The sequence below is a fragment of the Syngnathus floridae genome, chromosome 6 (genome assembly GCF_059516105.1).
Source record: "Syngnathus floridae isolate MCC-2025c chromosome 6, RoL_Sflo_1.0, whole genome shotgun sequence".
Lineage (NCBI taxonomy): Eukaryota > Metazoa > Chordata > Actinopteri > Syngnathiformes > Syngnathidae > Syngnathus > Syngnathus floridae.
The window spans coordinates 11,621,301-11,642,283 of record NC_142418.1 but is presented as its reverse complement, the minus strand read 5'-3'; the positions used below and the strand labels follow the sequence as shown (position 1 = coordinate 11,642,283).

The following is a 20,983-nucleotide window of genomic DNA, read 5'->3' as shown; positions in this document are numbered from 1 at the left end:
CGGCGCTCATCATTACTAAACTAAGGAGGAAAGGATATGAAAGTAGGGGTGGCAGGTTGAGGGTTGTCAAAATATAATAGCGTTTGCTCCCTAAAATGGCTTGAAATTCCTTTTTATGAACACAATCGTACAAAACTGTATACACTCTTTGACAGTTACCTCGTATTTTGCTTTGAGCCTGCCCCATCTGGGCCAATTGATGTGATCGTTTTGTCTGCATGCTATTATTTTGTGTTTCTGACCCTGCCTGTCTCTTCTGTCTCTTATCTGCCTTTGGATTCCATTAGTACAGTGACAGAGGTGATTACAACCAGCTCAGGTCGTTTAATAAAAACGAATCATCGTCCGTGACTCCTTTCATCTGCCGGTCTGCACAACAGCTTTCCCTCCCCCTCTTGGGCCTCCTACCGCGGACTTGTTGATATGGCTTTGCTATTCTCCTCCAATGCCACATCGTATATCTTTTCTGTTCTTTGCAACAGTGGAGATCAGCTCCTCGGGTGAGGTCTTTAATTTTGATGTGCTCGTTCAGTTCATCTACAATCTGTGAAACCGGAGGTTTTCTCTCACTGGAACTGAACTCAATATTGGGGCTATTAGTGAAGATTACATCAAAACAACAACAAAAAAAAATCATGATTGCTGAAGGAATGTTTTTTCTCCAGTTTTACAATGCAAAACACATTCTTTTAGTCTAAACATTGGAAAGATAAACTGTATAGTTGTGTGTATTTTTTGGACATTATTTTGCTGTCTTTTGCGGGCAAGTTTTTTACATTTCTCACATTTGCCCCTGGTGCGACACAATCAAAACTCTGACTATGTCGCTTAATATTACTAATTTTGTAAAAACAGAAGTTTTGATACATTTCTTGAATTGGATCTTCTCTCATTGACATTAAAAGTGTCTACTCAGAATATAGGAGCATGATTTTTTGGGCAACTTGAAAAAAACATATACGTAAGTGACCCCCAAAACGGGAGCCTGATTTCTAAATGCACACTACGTCAGATCTCATTTCCACTAATGTGATTGTCATCCCCCAGAATTGTGTTTGATAATCACACCAAATTCAGCCACTGAGACAATCATTTGAACTGTTTTTCTGAGCAGTGTTTCGCCACACGTTGTGATCTAACGTGTGCACAGATTCGCCATGCAAGCAAAGGAAGCCGTCATTCTAAATCAAGCTGAACCAGTGGAGCGTCTGATGAGAAGATGGGAAAAGCTGGGAAAGGACTTAACGGTTTGGTCTCTCACATTTAATCATGCGGTTGTCTGCATTAAGTGTCCATTGGAAGCAACAGTCATTATGTTGATATACTCTAAGTGACCCAGGTGGGGAGTGTATATTTTCTAATGCGTTTCAAAAAGTAGGATCAATCACTTGTCCTCTGGTGTCTTTCAGTTGGTAAAAAGTGAGGGCTGGTGTTCTGATTCACCTTGTGTTACCCCTCACAGCTGCAAATGACCCTCAGCACCACATGAGGACACGCAAGATGTCACATCGCACCTTGAAGCGACAATGAAATGTTGTAGCCCATATGCTCTTTGTAGAAGGACACAATTATTTAAAAAATAGGTAATCTCAGTCTTTTTATAGCTAGTATTTTTAATATTGACTTTAAGGGGCATGCAGAATGAACAGATACATCTGTGAGGACAACAGGTTGGTAATTTATCCTTTTTTTCTGTCAATTGTTAACAGGCGGTGATGCCCTGAGATATTAGGGAGTTTTTAGAAATACGAGCCATGGTTTGGCCAATTCTTTGCTTTGACTTACGTGCAACAATTTAAGATACAAGTGCTGTGTGGTGGAAGTAAACTCAATTTGCAACAAGCAGCAGTAAATGGAAGATTGTGAATGATTCTTGGGGGGTGGGGTGGGGTGGGGGGGCTTCAAGTTGTTTCGATAAAAATGAGATCACTGCAGATGCTGCAGTCAATCTCCATTCTTCCCTCACTTGTGAACACGAACCCAAGATCATTGAACTCCTTCACTTGGGCCTGATCTCATCCCTGACCTGGAGAGGGCAGGTCACCATTAGAAGAAAAAGAGGCCCATTGGAAGTGTTGATTCTCACCCCACTGCTTTACACTTGACTGCAAACCGTTGCAGTGAAAGTAAAAATCATCATCATGAATTGTAAACTCTATATTCTAATTTGTGCTGATGTCCCATTTGAGAATATTTGTGTTGGGATTGCTACTGTGAGGTGAGGTCATAAACTCTGACTGTTGCATTGTTGTCTTTCTCACCATACTATCTAATCCTGCTTAATTCACCATGAAAAGACTTTGGATGCACTTAATTCAAACAAAATGTGAATGTATTTAACATTATTTTGTCTACCTGTTAGATTTTCATAACAATTATTACTTTTTGCATCATTTACAGAAAGAGTAATCTCGGAAACCTCCCCTGCACTATTCAGAGGTATTAGTTTCACAGTTAAGCTGGGTGACTTTTTTGGCTAAAATGTTATTGAATGGTTTTCCAGCGACTGAATGCTCTCAGTCTCTTGTTCTGAACAGACCAATATTATCCTTGAATCGAATTGGGAATCAGGAATATTGATACGAATTGTTCCAGACATAATTAGGAACATATTTATATGTTAAGTGTGTATTTGCTATCATGATGTTAATGTCCAAGTGTCCATCAAATATCAAATGCATGACCATTTAAGCAAACATGCAATGATTTTAATCAGTTCAGTGTTTTATTCATAAACAGAAAGCATAAAGGAGAACAATCGTTACTGTTCTTTAAAAACAATCAGCCCAAATACTGACTAGGTGTCATTTTAAAACATTAGTGGGAGTACGTTAACATGTGCACACTGGTTCAGAAGTGATGCATAGTTAATGCTTGCCCTCAGTCACTGAATTTTAATTGCTAGGTGCAAAAGCACAGCAAGTCCAAAGGACAAGACCTTTTCAGATGTGTCAAGATTTTCTTGCAGGTGCTCAAAGTAAAAACGGCTCGCAGGCCTGACACTTTTGCCATTGTCAGTGTATGAATGATGGTATTCCCTCGAGCACACATGCACAAAGTGCACTGTACACACCCACGGATAACGGTATGACTAAATTTCAATAATAATGGGGGTGCGGGTTCTCTGAATATTCTGTCCACACCAAATTTTACAGATGTTGTGCTGTCTTTTTTGGAGGTAGCTAATCTTCCCATATCAGGCATTCTGTTGTTGTTAATTAAACAAATGACTAAACAGTGTCTCTCCTCAAATATTATGCCCATCTCTAATCTCCACCCAAAATACTTATGTTCTGGGGTAAACCTACTAAAAACTTCCAACAAACAAACAAAAGGTCTCTGAGTAAGCTCATTTTGGTGAGAGATTTTACACACATTCTGTGAATGGAGTATTTTTCCAAGCTATTTTGCATACTGCTGATTGTGTTTGTGTGGATGAGAAATGCTTCTACCCAAACAAATACCCTAGACTAGTAGGGGTCCTGCAGCCCTAATGCTCAGACTCATTCTCTCTCCAGGAGGTGCCTCTGCCTGTTGTGGCGAAAATGCAGCAACCATAACCACAGCCTTTCAGTTAGATAAAAGAGGCACAGGAAGCCTCAACTTGCCTCCTGTGTTGTCTGCAGGTGTGCTGGCAGTGGGGCACCAACAGTAGCAAGCAGGTGATAGAAAGGCAATGATGCAAGACAACAATTTGCATCTGCTCACTGCACTGTTTTGTCCACATAGTAGTTTATAATATGATAATGTAGATTACTGTCACACAAAAATTCCAGAATGATGCAAGCTATTACGACCCATCATCATGAACTCAATAATTACATATATTCTACATTTAAAGCTAAGAATAGTATAACCCAGTTGATATGACTAAAATTACCCCACTAGAAAGTCTTTTGTATTCAAAGAGAACTTTAGAAAAATCACTTGATATGCTTATTATGATGTGCTTTTTTGTTTGATAGAGTGACTCAAGACCTTTTACACATACAATTAAAATGTTCCCTTTCAAATTACAGCATTATTGTGTTGAGGGGGAAAATGTTACTGGATTGTGCTGTGACTCATGTAGGGTCCATTTTAAATACCCATGTGCCAAATATTAGTATTTACAAACAAAAAATGAATTACAGCATCGTGATTATCGAAAAAGTAGCCGTGGGAAAAAAAAAACGTCATTTCTGAATCTGTGAAAAAGGGTTGGATATAATTAGCTTCATTATGGACTTCAATTGCTGGAAGCAAGACATCTACATTTTGTACAACAGAGAGAGACAGACTGGGCCTTGGCTTATTGCAATACTATATTTATCACCCCGATTCAACAAACAACATGCCAATTTAGCCCGTTAAGCTTGATAGACTGCCAAGTAGACAGCAGCTGGAGTACAAACACTTGAACATTGTACAATCAACATTTGGCATTCGGATGGCATTCAACAGAAAATAACTTGGGCAAAGCCAGATGGATAATTGATGAATATTAGGGTAATAGTTAAGTTTATTATGAGCAGAATCTAAATGTGTGCTCTGAGGACAGTAAGGGTTACTACTATGTTGCCTAACTGAGGTTATTTGAGACTTTGATGGTGGACAGACTCATTTGTCCATTTTACAAGAGTGAAACACGAATTATTTGACCCCAGCGCACCCCCCCCCCATATATATATATATATATATATATATATATATATGCATATATACACACACACACACACACACACACACACACACTTACACACACACACACCAGGGATGAGTATACATAGAAGTGGAAATGTGTTTTTATTCTCCTGTGGATGTCACTGTTACTTCACACAGTCTAATTCAGGGCTGCCTCTGCACTAATGGCTTTCACTGGCCACCACATTTGTGAAACACGATTTATGCACATGGCCAGGGCCACACACACACACGCACGCACACACACACACTGGCACTGAGGAATGAGGCAGAATGCTGAATGCTCTAAATATGTTACATGGGAGAGTGTGTTAAGGTAGGTGCTCAGTTTTACTTACTGTGTTGTTAGATAAATAAAGGAAGACAACCATTTGGTCTGAAATAGCTTCGCAAGTAAGCACATTTGAAAGCTTTGGAGACAAAGGAGAGACGAGCTGCATCGTGAGATTTCCATTAGTCATAAATAGGGATTGATACAATTTTTACGATTCCGATTCCATTTTCGATTCCGTTTCACGATTCAACCCTTTATCGATTCTCTTATCAATTCTCATTTGGGGAAAAAAGCAGCACATAAACGATTATGATCATTTTGTTTTATATATTGCAACATTGTGTAACTATGAAATTACAAACATAAGAGTGAAGAATGCAAACATTCTCCTCATATAGAAAGCATCACCTACTGAAAATCAGGGGCTTCTACAGTGGCTAATGGATGCAAGCCTTTAACTACAAACTTTATCACCGCACGATGACATTCCTAAGTCCTTTTGCTCCTCCGTGCCTCCGTGAACAGATAAGCTCGAGGTACAGTACTGATGGCCTCTGAACCAGTGAGACGGTGTCTCTCGTCGCCATCTAAAATAAAACGAGACGCGATTTGCATGACAGATTTTAAAGTTAAAGAAATAGAGCTGGTCCTTTAGTGACCAAAAAGCAGGGCCAAAAAGGAGTCCGCAGGGTCTAGAGCACTGGTTCTTAACCTGGGTTTGATCGAACCCTAGGACTTCGATGAGTCGGTCTCGGGGATTCAGCAAAGCCTCCACTGCGGAGGTCCGAACACACCTGATTTATAAATTGCGCATATCTGAAATGGTCTAGCAAAGGGAACAGCAGAAGTTGCACTGATTTTCTAGTATGTCATTTGTTGTGAGTTCATGCATTGTGTTGGTTATGGCTTTTAATTAACCTGTGTTGGCCGGTTCGGCTGCAGTTTGACTTCTCTGTCCTGCCCCCTCCCCCCTCCGGATGGTTAGGTGACACCGAAACTGAAAAGGGCTGTCTGGATTTCATCTCGACCAATCGGGATGAGGGATCTGAGGTGAAATACCACCCTCGCAGACACTGCCATGACAATTGAGGCCACCTTCCTGCAGCTCTTCACTTTGAATATGGACATCTCTCTTTTTCTTTGGATTGTTTTACATTATGTGTTCTATGCACCCTCTGCATCCATTGCAGCCTGATCATCCTGGAAGGGGTATCCTCCCATTTGTGGTCTCTTCTCGAGGTTTTTCCTTTTTCCTTTTTCCTTTTCCTTGCCCTCCTGGAAGTAAAGATCAGGGGATGTTGAGAATATTTGTCAATTTTGCACATGTGAAGCCCTTTGAGACTTGTCTGTGATTCAGGGCTATATAAATAAACTTGACTTAACTAGAGCTAGCACGAAAAGTAATGTTAGTTACCTGCAATAAAACTGCAAGTCAGGCTCGGGCTAGTGTTGCTGCCGGTGCTCCGCGGCAGATCAAACAGGTGACAATCTGTTCATGTCATGCTGTGTGTACAAATGCTTTTGCATATTAGTGGTATTTCCTCTCTTTGTTGAAATTTCAACATTGTAAGTATTCGTTTCAAGCACGTCTGGCCAAAGAGCTGCAGGAGCTACCATACATGAATCCATGTCAAACAGTTACCGATCCTTCCGACACTTCAGGCTGCTCGAGGATGACAAGGGGGATGCTAGGCAAGAAGCTATTTTCTTTTGCATCAGCTACGAGCTGCGCCTGGATACCTGGCACAGCTAACTTTCGTAAGACAACCTAGCCCTAAGAATCATTGGGACACATGAACCCCTTCACCTAAATACGGCAATGGCTTAAGGAAGGAGCTGAAGCCTCTTATAAAATTCTTGCTTTGGTTTCATCTTGTGGCATCTGTAAAAAAAAATCCTCGTTTTGGATGGGAATCAATTCCTTGCAGATTCTTGCTATTCTACAAATAGTTCCAGTCAAATACAATATCAAGTTGTCATGTTATTACCCACTTTCTTAATAAGGTGCTTTAAAAGACTCTTCGAACATGGAAGTATGTTTGTTTTTTAAAATGCGTATGTGGTTGTAGTTGTTTGGTAAAAGTACAAACCTAGCTGTTGACACAACTCTTTTTATAACATACTGCAAAGCTTCACAAATAAACTATATTCATTACTAGCTTTGGCTGCCCACAATCACTTTGAAATTTAGCAAGATAGATCTATGACAGTTTACAAGTATATGTTCTCATTACTGCAGCTGCTGAGCAAGGTGTAAAAGTAGTGAAAAGATTTTTGGAAAAGTGAAACACACATTACTCAATGGTAGGCAGCAGTGCACGACCGGACGGCTTTTAAGAAATGCTGAGGTCAGTCTTCAACTACACGTAGTATACACACATACCAATAATGGGAACACTGCTCAGAGGAATAGAGACTTGTCCAACCTTTTCTCGCCAAATTTAAAACATTATAAGGAATCCAGACATTTTAAATAAGATACTATTAAATAAACAAACTAATTTATTTTAATTTGAATGGCCTTTGCATCTGTTTTCTCATCTTAACCTAATCTGTTTTTATTTGTATATCCCCATAGTATCCATTAATTTTGCTTTGTTCTCTTGTGTCACAGTGAGCTAACACATTTATAGAAACCTAAATTGAATGTTAGTGAAAACAAGCGAGAACAGTAATACACTGAGGTAATAAAACAGACATCCCTCATCACAGATTTGAAGCAGACCTCAACACAAGTTCTGGCTTGTTGACCACCACGCTCACACTGACACAATAATAGACGTAAACTGCTGATACCACTGTTGTGGTGCACAGCTAATTTACATCTTACCAATAGCAGCAATAACACAGCAGTACAAATTCAAACAAAAGCCTGATGGGAAGGTAGATCTCATTATACAGGTACACACTTTGTAACTCAATCACTGTGGTTAAAAAAAGTTATACCAATGCATCTCTCTGCTGTGAGCGAAGCAACATTGAATGAATAATGAAAGTCAATAAAATGAAAAACTCATTTTGCAATTAATCGAATCTATTGTGTTGCCTCTGAGCTCACTCGAAAGACAAGAAACAAAGAAAAGCATGCATCAGATGCAACAACAAACCCTATTATATGTGATAACTTGAACTGTTCCAATGGAATAAACGCATAATAAAAAAAGTACTTTTTTTTTAAAACATTAACTTATTGCTAATTGGTTGTATATAATCAATGTAACAGATGTGACAATAAATATTTACTACAGTTGGACAGTGTTTCCCAACCTTTGTTCAGTCAAGTTTTTTATGTATATCATTTTTCATTTGAAAACTTTAAATCTCACAACACAAACCAAATCAAAATGTCACAATAAGTATGAGTACTGAAATGATGATTATCTTAGTGTGAAGGCTGGGCCTATTAAATTGACACAAAGCTGATTTATTCGCAGGAAGTCATGATTTGTTCTGACAATGCCTCGCCCATGTGACAGTGTGACTTCATGGTCTTAATTGAAAGCTATAAATATGTGTACAAAGGGAATTATAGAGAAGGAAAGCACAGCCCAAGTTAACTAGTATTTAATCATATGTGCCAAAGACGCCTAATTTAACTGGCAACGTGAATATGCAGTTTCATTGTAGCCATTTAATGGAAGAGCAAGTAATTGTTCTGCCTGTCATAATATGTCACTGGCATAGATGAACAAAGATATACAGATATACTTGCCATATAAATAAAACATGTCAACATTACCATAAGTCAAAGGTATTGAAACGACGTAAGTGTTCCAGATTTGTGTCCCAGAACGGTTTAAATTTGATCACAACACTTTTTCTCTTTTTAAATATGCCTACAGTCCACATACTGTGGAAAAAGTTAAAAAAAACAATATGTGACACAAGTGTAAAGGGAATTAATGTAACATCCTATTTACCAACATTGCATGAAAATTATAAGCATTTAAGAATGCAAATGTACCACAGCTTAATAGAGAATGTACAAGGAAGGACCCGAAAAATTAACATGATTGCAAACTCTTTCTGTCATGTATGGTGCCTGTGTCTTGCAAGCCATGTTAATCACTAATTGTATGGGTCAAATAAGGAGTAAAGGATTTTGAACATGCCGCTGAAGCTCCTTCACCTTCAAGCCTCATACAAGACAAAGGAGGAAATTATCCTTTGTTTGGAGGTCAACTATTATTTTCATTTTAACTCGCTGTCTGCAGTTTGGGTATTTCACACGTGCATTATTTATGAAGTCTGAGAGTGTTGCAAACTGATGGTAAAATGTATTTGCTGGCTACCATTGCAGCTCCAGCTACCACAAGGCAAATGGTGGAAAATACTTTAGAACTTTCTGAGAGATCTAACAAAAGGAAATTGAGTCATGCATTTCTCTGTGTATAATTTGCTACCTTCAGCGCAGACCATCATGGTGGTCCCAACAGCTAGTGAAAAAAAGCAATTTTGTCTTTGTTTTATAGTTGGAGTACAGCAGCTGAGCGATTTGTATCACTAGAGGAACATTTTGTGCTTTGATAGCTCATAGAGGCGGGAGCCTACAGGAAATGAGACTGAGTCTTTCATTTCCCTGTTGCTATCTCCACTCCCAAATAAAATAAGTCCTTTCCCAAAGGCCCCGATTACATCTACCTGCGACTCGCATTGCAAGAGGAAGAAAGCAGTTCTGTAATCAAGAATGTAATCTGTGTTATGAATTTGATATTCATGGTAAATACTCATAAGCAACAAGGTCAAGAAAGCCTTGGGGAAGACGAAACTGGTACGATAATTGATTTCACTTTCTGAACAGTCTCTGCACCAATGGGTAGTGAAGGATTGATTGACTGACATGACTGCAAGATGCATGCCGCATGAACAATGAACTCCATAAGAGAAGACCAAGCAGATCAGTCTGATTTCATCAACTTTTTTGAGGATTGCAAAATGGCAAATTACAACTTTCTTTTTTTCCTCAAATAAATCCATTCTTGGTACTGTGTAACTTATTTTGCAATTGAGTAATATCTGGAGGCTCAATACTGGAACCTTTGAAAGACACTGCATTTCACCTGAATGTTATTAGTCACTTAAATGTTGTACAGAGGCTGAGATCAACCGGAGTGAAGTTCCTTGTTTTTTGGCATGCACAAACTTGGCCAATAAAGCCGACTCTGATAATGTGATTGTTTAGAACCTACAGTTGGTACACTCTGTCCTTTATTATGATCCCACAATAGAAAATGTATTTCTTTAAAATGATCTACCACCTTTATTTTGAGGGGAATTTTATGTACCAAAAGTACCAGTAATATCGGTACTTGCCATCGATATCCGTGAGTTGAGTATTCGGTCTGAAAAAAAGTGGTACTATCATGTGTCTTTTTGTTTGAGCATTGTAAGCAGCTTTTATTTTGTCTTATTTTTATTTTATGTGTTTGTTATTCATTATTTGATCTTCATGTCATATTTTTGTTAATTAGATTCTCATGTTTTTATAGTATTTTGACAGTTGAGGTTAATTTGAACAGAAAATCCGTAGTTACACTATCTAACTTCAAGATGGATTGGCACCTACTTTGCTTCACAATGTAGGCAGGCCAATTCTGTTTGTACTGCATACCTTTGTTGTTCTAATGAGACCACTTTAGTCCTTGGATTTATTGGTTGCTTGTTAACCTTTAAGATGTCATTGAAAAGGTTGTACACCTCATTATATCATTCCCTTTTGATTTATAAGTTTGCTTTGCTGTATATTTATTTGTGGAGTCCACATATGTACAATCTCAATGGAATAACACAATAATTCAGGTTGAATGCTAACTATCGGGAATATTTCAGCTACATTTCAATCACTAAATCAACCCTTTTTTTTGGTCAAATTTAATTTACCTCAAAATGACAACTTCTGGGGTTGGTCCACTTTTTAAATCACCTTTTTTAGGGGTATTGCCGGTTAATCTAAAGTTCACCCTTAAATCTTGAAGCTGACTGGGTAGCCTATCCACTTCTCCCTGTGTGTACTTACTGTCTTGAATATTGTTTTACTAATAAATTTCACTAATGTAAACTTAATCTAATTAATTTTTATTCTGACATTCAATTAACACAGAGTGAAAGAAAATGTTAAGATCATGTTGTGCCTACCTTTTTCGGAGAACATGATGAAAACAGATTATTTCGATGGAATTTTGGTATTACTATGGAATCAGGTTCATTTCATGAACCAGATGGCTGCCTATACCACTGGTTCTCCACCTGGACACAAATTGTTGTGTGTACCGAAGACTTGGGTAAGTCATACAACTTCACTGGAGACATTTCTAAAGCGGTATAAGGAAAAAGGCTAATGCATCATTTGTTTTAAGCACAAATGCCACTTCAACGCAGTATATTATGACTTGACATCAATATGCACAACCACTTATTGCATGAGTGCATCCTCAGCTTATTTATTTATTTTTTTTACAATGAGTGTTTCGGTGCAATGAGCGTTTCAGTGGTCAGTGTAGACAACTGCAAGGAATAATAATAGTGGAAATGTGAGGGGCTTTGTGTCAACAGAGTCTAAAAGAATAAATAAAAATCCCAAACAATTAAATACTGAAATAAATTGTACGATAGATGGTTGGATTCTGGAATTGTTGAACTATGAGTTGATATAGCAAAAGGTATAAACTGTAATGCTGAAAGTCTTTAGGATCAAATGGCTTGAATTCAAGAACAATGTACAAACCTTGCCTTTTAGTGTGCCTCTATGACCTATAATTCAATAAACTACAAATACTGAAGTGATACAGGACCACACTAAAACAATGCTGAAGGAAATATTTTAACTAATATGCAGTGCTCAGAGTTGCCTCATTTATATATGCCCAAACTGGCTGTTGTGTCCGTTGGCCATTGTGTGCCACCTACGCTGGCCGATGGAATATTGCATTGCTGTTGTTGACGCAATGTGGACATGATTTATCTGATCTTTTTGTGGTGGGTGTTATTCACAGGAGGTAAAATTACTCACACACATCAAGGCATCTGCAGGTAGCCATGGCAACAGCGGAGCCAGCAGGTTTTGAGCGGAAGCTGGAGACTGACACATTTAATCTCTTTCTATAATTTTGAGCGGGAAAAGGTAGACTGTAAAACTTCAGAGATTATTGCATATCCTTGCCAATGACCATTATTGCTCAATATTATCACACCATGTACTTATCATAGAAGAATTAATCACAAAAGACATATTCAAATAGGGAGAAAATAATGAAGAAAATATGCAAGGTAATATTGCAACTCCTATTACGGTTACAGTATATACTCTTCTTAAGTATTTTTTTTTCATAATGAGGCAAATTTGTTAATATCCATTTATAGATCCTCTATTTCTGTGACCATTGTGTAATTGGCCCATTGTTTGCTTGCTAATATGATGATGGCTTGTGATCATTGTTAGCAACAAAAATACCATCTTTACAAAGGTTTGCGGAGTTAAAAAATACTTATTTCGTTTTGCAGATGAAACAAAATGTTTTTGAAATGTAGTTAAATGTTTCATCATTTGTGTGAAGGGTTTTGCAAAAATAGCCAATAGTTACAAAAATGTGTTGAAGCCATCAGAAAAATCTGTAATATTTCTAATGTATCTCACTGGTCCAGTAAGCTTGATAGGTTTTACCTTCATCTTATTTCAGTCCTTGAACACGTGATGAAGGAGGAATGGGAATTCTGGAAACAAAGACGTGCTGAAATAGTATGTCAGTCAGGCTACACTTGTGTATTAAAAGGAGAGAGAGAGAAGACATATTGACTCAATCATCCCTGAGTGCCCTTGCTTGATGGCTTCCAGACAGGGAGCCTTGATGCTAATTATAATGGGAAGACAAAGACTCCCTTGCGGGCAGATAAAGAAAAGATATAGCTTCACCAAAGTTATCAATCATATCTCTTAGTTCAGCAGCTGCAAGGAGATCATTGTATTATCACTTACATTCCATTAAATGATGAATTCTCTGTAACAGCTCCAAGCCAAAATTTTACTATTATTATTATTATTATTATTGTTATTATTACTATTATTATTATTAAGACATCAAAACAATTGTATTTTGTGTAGTAACTAAATAAACCTTGTGAAACACTTTATGAACACTATGTTTATATTTACACTTTATATGTTTTTGATTATTGACTAGGCACATTCAATTGTTTCAATTTAGTGGTGAAGAGGTGTAATAAAAAGTGAGTAACTCTCCTCCAGGCTCCTCTATCTCAGGATCAGTGACATTAAGATCACATTGGGGACGTAATGTTATTTACATGCTTCATTAGCTAATGCAACACAAATCCATTTTTGCTCTAACAGGAGGGACCGCATACATTTTTTGATGACCACGCAAAGTCAAGGGGGAACGACTAATGAGACTCAATGTAATTATTGCCCACCTCCATTCTAAAAACAAAATATATCCCTTGCACTCTGATTTAGGGTTCTAAACTGGGACAACAATATATTTTCACATCACCACCCAGCACCACAAAGGGCTTTTCTGTCACTGTTAAGTTAAAGTGTTTATGCTTTTCATGATTCCCATAAATTGATGGCTCATCTATAATTATTTCTCATGTACATGGATACAAGTACTAAGACATTAACTCACAATGTAATGGTGGAATTTGACAACTGTATAATTAATCTTGTAGTTCAAAACAAAAGAGCTACGAGATTGAGACCCACTTTAAATGCATAGCTGTTCTGGTCTGAGTCTAACTTTTTTTTCCACCATAGTGTAACTTGAGTATATTGGAGAGTTGGAGTATTCGATAGCCGTCTTGGTCTTAAAATGGGTCGTCAGACAACTTTTTCAGAGTCCCCAATATTTGTTATTAAAGGTGTTATGAGTTTCTGCTACAGAAAAGAGGGCTTTTAGTAGAAGATGCATTGTAGTGTATTGAGATTCCATTGTTCAAACAATGTTGCAGTCACAGGTATTTCCCAGATACAATCTAAAACCACATAATTTCCCACTGACATCTCGAGACTACAATTACTTTTAATGGGATAATATTTTTGATAAATGTTCTACTCATAGCCCCTCAGAGAACCTTTTTTATTCCTTATTGCGGTTTTCCACAAATCTGTAAATAAAAACGTGTACACCAATATGCCCAAACTCCATAAATTAAAGTGAAAAGTGATGGAAGCATCAAAGATAATGAAAGTTTTTCACCCGAGCACTCTGACGCTTGTTCATTGACAAAGGTTTCCTATCTAGGGCATTTCGAAGTGGTCCACCAAGACATAGCTCGTCAGGCAGTAATTCACAAGACTCAGCAGCTGGAACATCTGTAAAAAAGATTGTTGTGGATTGCAGTTTCATGTAATGTGCCCTTCCGTCAACTGGAGTGGAACACGATTTGCTATACAGTCCTTCTTTGTTAAATGGCCCAGTTTTTAATCTTGCGACCAATATTTCTGTTGAGCTAACATTACTGTGTCTAACGGCCAAGTGATAAATCAATCACTCTTAAGTGCTCATCAGAAAAACCAATGGATTGATCATCATCGCAAATTACGCAATGGGAGATTGTTAAATCAACCGGGTTTGAACACACATCAAACTGACAGTAGTCTCAGGTTAGATTTGATGGACCAGTGACATTTAACAAATGGCACCCCGACAACTGGGAGGCCATTGATGACTGCCAGATGGATGAACTCTTGCTCTACGTGCGAATAATAAATTATAGCGCGAATATTAAATGATATGTGTTTTGTCTCGTGTCGTTTTAGCTTGCCGATGCAACATGTTAAGGTTAATCTGTTTGATTTTGAGTTTAGTTCAGGTTTTGTTTTACTTGTTGTGGCTCCGTTGTCCTGCGGAATGGAAATGTATTGTGCCATTGTAGAAATTAAAATTTAAAAACATGGAACCGATGTAGAGGCCTGGTAATGAATTTACATCCAAGACCAGTGTGATTATAATATGCATGTACAGTAAAAGTGGTAGGTGGCTGGCAAGAAATAGGTTGTATGCACGCAGCTTAGAGGCATTCTGGGAGGTCTTTTTTTCCCAACCACAGTTATCTTGGGTGGTTACACACATGCTGCATGAGAAGAATGCTTGGCCAGGTGTTAACTACCTGATGTTGACAGCATGCTCTGCAACACAATGCCAGATGAAAGCATAGAAATCACTAAGGCTTACAACTATTGTGTAAGCAAAAAATGTTATCCAAAGAAGTCGTTTTAAGTTGTTGAGTGAATGTATACGCCCCCCACACACACACACACAGGTGCACTTGTCCGCTTCAACAGTGTGGCGTTATTAAGCTCTAAACAGCAGACATCAGACTAAAGAAAGGAACCATACATAGATGTGAATTGAATGGTCACTTGCTGGAGGAAATAATGTCTCAGATTGAAAAACAAGTATTTCTTAATTTAGCGTCACAATTCATTGTTACTGAAATGACCTTATTTTATGGGTTGATGTTATTTGTACATTTTACTGCACCCCACTACTATAACCGTACCCAATGTGCAGCTTGCGTGGGATGACTGACCTTTGCTCCAAATCACATTAAATAGGCTCCAGCCATTGCTCTGATCCTTAACAAGATAAACAGTACAGAAGCAGCTGTCATAGCCTCTCCATTTTTTGGGGGGTGGGGGTTGGTTTACCATGATAAAACTCTGAAATGAACTCATTTTTAACTTAAACTTTGCAAGCTGTGCAGAGATGACTATTAAAGCTTCAGAAGCCATATCCCTCATTCCTCTGGTACATTTTATCATCAATTATAGCACATCTTTAGTGAGAAGGTCCACTATCTCAGTGATGCGGCCGAATATGCTAATTTTCAAGATTATTCTATGTTCTAGTTTCAATGAAAATACTTTTAAATACACTGTTTTTTGATGTACATAATGATTATACTGTAAGTTGTCTGACAATAAATAAACAAATAAATAAATAAATAAATACATAAATCAATCAATAAATAAATACATAAATAAATAAATAATGAAAAGATGGATTTTCAGGAATCGAAAGGTAAAGAATTGTTTTTGTCCTTCTGAAAATCTACCCCCACCGAGATCGAAAATTGTTCAGTAGGCTGCCCTTTGATAGATAACCCCATTCTGCATATTGCATTATCGTTTGAATCTGCAATTATGAGGCAATTTGTAAAATGCCATATTTAAAATATGTCTTCATTAATTCCACAATATTTGGGAGTTATCCAGACAAAGGTATGAAATGAATCCAAAACTTTAAAATCTCTCCTTTAAATTTGCTCATAAGTGTTGATTTCAACACACATAATTTAGATGGATATCAAAATAGAAGGATGCTTGCTGTGGACATCTTGACACAATAACAGTATACATGCAAACATTTTCACCATGTGGAAAAAATTGCTATCAACAGGAAAGCCTTTCTGCTTGTCAACTGTGATAAATGTGTAGTCCCTCAAAAATACATCATAGATTGTTTTGAAGGAAAGGCTATAAAATGAAAACATAATTGCAGCGAATAAGTACGTTGCTGTATTTCTCATCTGTCTGTCCCCAAACATTTCAGATATTTTGTCTTGCAAGAATTATCAGAATATTTGCTCATGGGGAAATTGTTTTTATCGCATCCTTATTCCTCTCTTAACTGTTACAGGCTTCCGTGGGTGTGCACTATTGCATACAGTAAAAGTGCTAGGATTGCTGACACCATGTCATTCTGTGCTACTCCTTCTGGACCAAAAACATGATTTTATCACATATTACTGCTCTTCTGTTTTGTTTATCTCATACCTGCCTACCTGGTTTGTTTTTGTCTGAGGTTATTGGACTATGGTTATGATTGCAAGTGACACCTATGATTGATGTTTGTCAAGCAAGCTAAACTTTCACCACTTCCATAGAATTGGGTGACCTCCAAAACACAAACTACCAAAGGAAAGTGACGATAAATACAAAGCAATGTTATGAGAAGGACCAAAAGCAGGCTTGGCTTCTATGTGTGACTTGACCTTTCAAGAAAAATTGTGCTTAGAATTTGTCATCACCCCCCGCGCCCCCATCTTTTTCCCTCTTCTTAGATTAAATTCCTCCTCTTTGGCTACTGAAGCGTAGGCTTGGTGGCACAGTGATCTTGTTGTGAACAACTGAGGGGTATGACCCAGAGGGGATTGATTGAAATACACAATAAGAGAGGCTCAAACACAGACCAAAGAAGACAAGAGGTTCAGGGTTTGGGGTTGAGTAAGGCAGTCTTGTATGAATTGAATCAGAGAAGGTCACAGAAGGAAACATTACACCATACACAAAGGATGTAGTCTGGTGCCAGAACATTTCATTTGCTTCGTTTTCTTGTTTCCACTTTCATCAATGTAGTGCGTAATGTATTATTACACCAACACTACATTTATGATGATGGTTTGCTTAATCATTTCGGGTATCAGGAATTCCACTTTTTTCTCTTTGTGGCTACACTGTCCATAGTTGCAGTCTACTGACCACCTCACATTAAAGAGTGGGAGTTGTATCTGTTTTTTTTTTTCCCCATTCATGGTCTGTGTTTTGATTAGTTTTGTTTTGCCTAGTGCATTCTTGTTTCTTGTTTATTTGCGAACCAATGTTTTGACACATGCCTCAGCTTTGCCAAGAATCATGTGATAACTGTGAGCGAGGCCTCATAACACTGTAGCGGTTTTGAGCTGGGTAGGCATGTTTGGCATGGTAGATGTTTGGTAGAGCATTCCGAATGTCTCCAAATGTGTCAGAGTCACTCATCAAATGAGGAGATTTGCCAGCATTACTGATAGAGTACATCACATTGAATATTTTCCACAAACAAGCCATGGCGAGAGAACATTTAGATTAGAAATATTTTCATTGTAACACACAGTAACTCTACCTACAAATACTAGAGGTAGTTGCATACATACATAGATGGACTGATAGCATGCGTACAGCGACAATAAATTTTTGATACTGCCAAACACTTGATGGTAACACGTACATACACCATTCATTTCTTAAAATAACTAAAAAATAACTCAAATACAATGCCAGCTTATAACTATGGCTACACAATCAATTATCCACAAGTACCCCTATGCTACCATTCAGAAGCACTCCAGGCACTTATGATGAGGAATTGAATTATAAAATTATAATACCTACCAGGAGATCCCAACAATGAAATATATTATATTGAAAGTCTCGTTAGAACATTCATCTACAGAAGAACATAATTACAAAGACTGGTTAGACAGCCTTTATTGAAGCAGTGCCACACAAGAGATGGCTGACGTCAAAGACGCTTCGTCACCATTTCCCTCAAGAAGCAACAGGCAGATTTAGCTATAAAAAAGGAGTGAATTTTAAATATGTAAACAGCTTCTAAGCAGTGAATAATTTTCAAACAATTCTACCAAAGCTGTTCATTGCTGCAGAAAGCTTTGATTTCTTCATCTCTAGCGTTCCTGTTTCTCATGTTATTGTCTCCACTTGCTCTTGCCAGCCCGCTCCTCAAGTCAACCTGCGATCCCTCTCTAACCACTTGTGTCTTGTCCTAGTTGTCTCATCAGTCTTGTTTGAATTGAGGTAACGGATGTCTCAGATCAATATGAAATGACACGTGTCCTATGTCTTCTGTTGTGGTGAGTCTTCCACTGCATTTCTTTTTTCACTTTGTAAATTACTAGTTCATTTTTAAAAAGTCAAAATTTCGGGAGTCATTTCCACCATTGAAAAGCACAAGTTTTGCACATATAAATATACTTATTACGCAAACCCATATAATCACACTTTCAAAGAATTTGTTTTTTCCCCTGTGAGAGGGAATCGCAGGAGCTTGAAAAAGTCGTAAACAGAATCTTATAACCTGCCCCACCTTTGCACCGGAAATGCTTAATAGGTTGGTAGCATATGGTCCATCAACCCCAAAAACTAAATAACAGCGTTTTCTACCTTAGAGGACAGAAACCTTTGCTGCACACTAATTTCTGACACGTCGTAAAACTTTCTTTTATCAGCAGTTGGCTTTTAAAATAAGTGAATAATTCACTCACAGCAATCATCTGTATGCACTCACAAAGACTTCACACTACTTTCCACACTCTCACCTGTTAAAGTTATCTGATTTATACCACATTATATTGCACTTTGTAAATGTACATTGTTGTTTTGACTGAGACAAAATACCTATGCAAATAGAACTAAGAGAAAATAGGTCACAGACTTAATATAGTGTTCGCGATAAAAGGCTTTGTTTATAAATCATGACATAACTGGTATGTCTCACGATTTGTTGTTGTATAGAAGAAAGAGAAAGAGACCAATAGTCATTGAGTTTGAATGTTTTACGAATGAATTATGTGTATTCCGAAATCTCTGATTTGATTCTATGCTTGGCTACAGTGCAGAGTGGAATCCTGGTTAAAATAAGCCATTTTAAGCGAATGTGAGGCTTTGTAAAGCTCTTTGGCAGCCACTGAATGGTGTAGATTCTCTGATACACACTCCACCATTTTAATCAAATTGGATTTATCATCTGTTGGATAATTACTTTCTTTTTTCCCCCTCGGACTGACGGATGGACAGTCCAGTAAATGAAAGGTCCACTCGGAACATATTAGGGTTTAGTGTCCTGCTCAAGGACACTTTGACATGGTCACCAGGGTTGAGGATTGGTTCCGATTTCCATCTTGTCATCACCCTCCTTGCAAAGCTCTTGCTCGTCTGAAGGGCTAGGTCCCATGTCCGTCTCTCCCTCACACTCTTTGTGACCTTTAGATTGTTTGAGGGGTTGTCCTCGGACATTTGTATTCTGCACTCAAGGATCCTCAGCCATATCCTTATCCTGGACTGCCCCCTCTGATTGGCCCTCAACTGGAATCTCCTCCTCTTGCTGCTGCGGTTTGTCACCCAGCTTGTTGCTCTCCATCTGAGAGGCCTCACAGTGGGCCTCATCCACCACCTCCTCTGTCTCCACCTCTGAATCGTCCTCATGGCTTTCGTACACTCCCCATCTCCACCCCAGTCACTTTTGTGGTTATCCTTGTCCTCTTCTGTTTACATGTCAGAATTGTTCTTGTGGTGCTCCTCCTTCTCCATCTCCACTTCCATTTCACTATTTTGGTTTTCCTCCTTCAGCCTATCCACTTCTGGTGATTTTCAAATGCGTTAGGTACATGTAGGGATAGCAAGCAAGAGTATGCTAGACACAATACGCACTCCATAAAACTTGCCTTGTCTGCTCATGAGCAGGTGAGCAGTCTACCAAGGACCACTGGATATTTCCCCTTATCAAATGTGCCTGCTCTGGTGTAGTCTCTGGAGGTGTGAAGCCATACTAGCACAGCAAGAGCATGCAACCTTCACGCATAGAGATTTTCCAGTCAAATACAGCTTATTTTTTTTTAGATTGAATATAAATTTTGTTTGGCTGCAGTTCCTGCTAAAAATGTTGACTTGCAGAGCATTGCGTTGTATATGGAGGATGCAAGTCTCAATGATATTAAGGCATTATTTGCTGGGTCAAGAGGATAACATAGTAAAAAATTCAGTGGAAATGTTGCTAATGTTGTACACATGCACGCGCGATTACTCAGTAAGGCGGTAGGGCTCTGCCGCAGTGAACAAGAGAGCACACCTAACAGGCTGCAGGCACTGATATCGATCGTCCTTGAAGGCTCAGGGATATAGATGAGTTACAAAACCACCATTAATTACAAATCACTTCAGCCATGAGGGTAAATGAGAGGAAAAAGCTGCAAAAAGTGACATAGGATACACATACAGACATTGATACGTGCGTATGTACATAGTACATACATACATACATACATACATACATACATACATACATACATACATACATACATACATACATACATACATACATACATACATGCATACGTACATACATGCATATGTACATACGTACATACGTACATACTACGTACACATTGTGTATAGTGTGTGATCCTTTTGTTCAGCTATAATTAGGTGTGATCAAATTAATACAGTACTTGCAC

At 38.2% G+C, this 20,983-nt stretch overlaps 1 protein-coding gene across 6 annotated transcripts in view; it reads right to left on the bottom strand.

The window, feature by feature from the left end:
* The window catches only part of rag2 (recombination activating gene 2), a 112,113-nt gene that overhangs the window by 10,868 nt on the left and 80,262 nt on the right, over nt 1–20,983 (bottom strand). The window contains exon 1 of one of the 6 annotated variants that reach the window (XM_088379129.1): nt 160–284. The exons of the other annotated variants lie outside the window; for them this stretch is intronic. The gene's annotated coding sequence lies outside the window, so the exon portion shown is untranslated. Of the gene's footprint in view, nt 1–159; nt 285–20,983 lie in introns of those variants that run through there. 6 annotated transcript variants of the gene reach the window in all.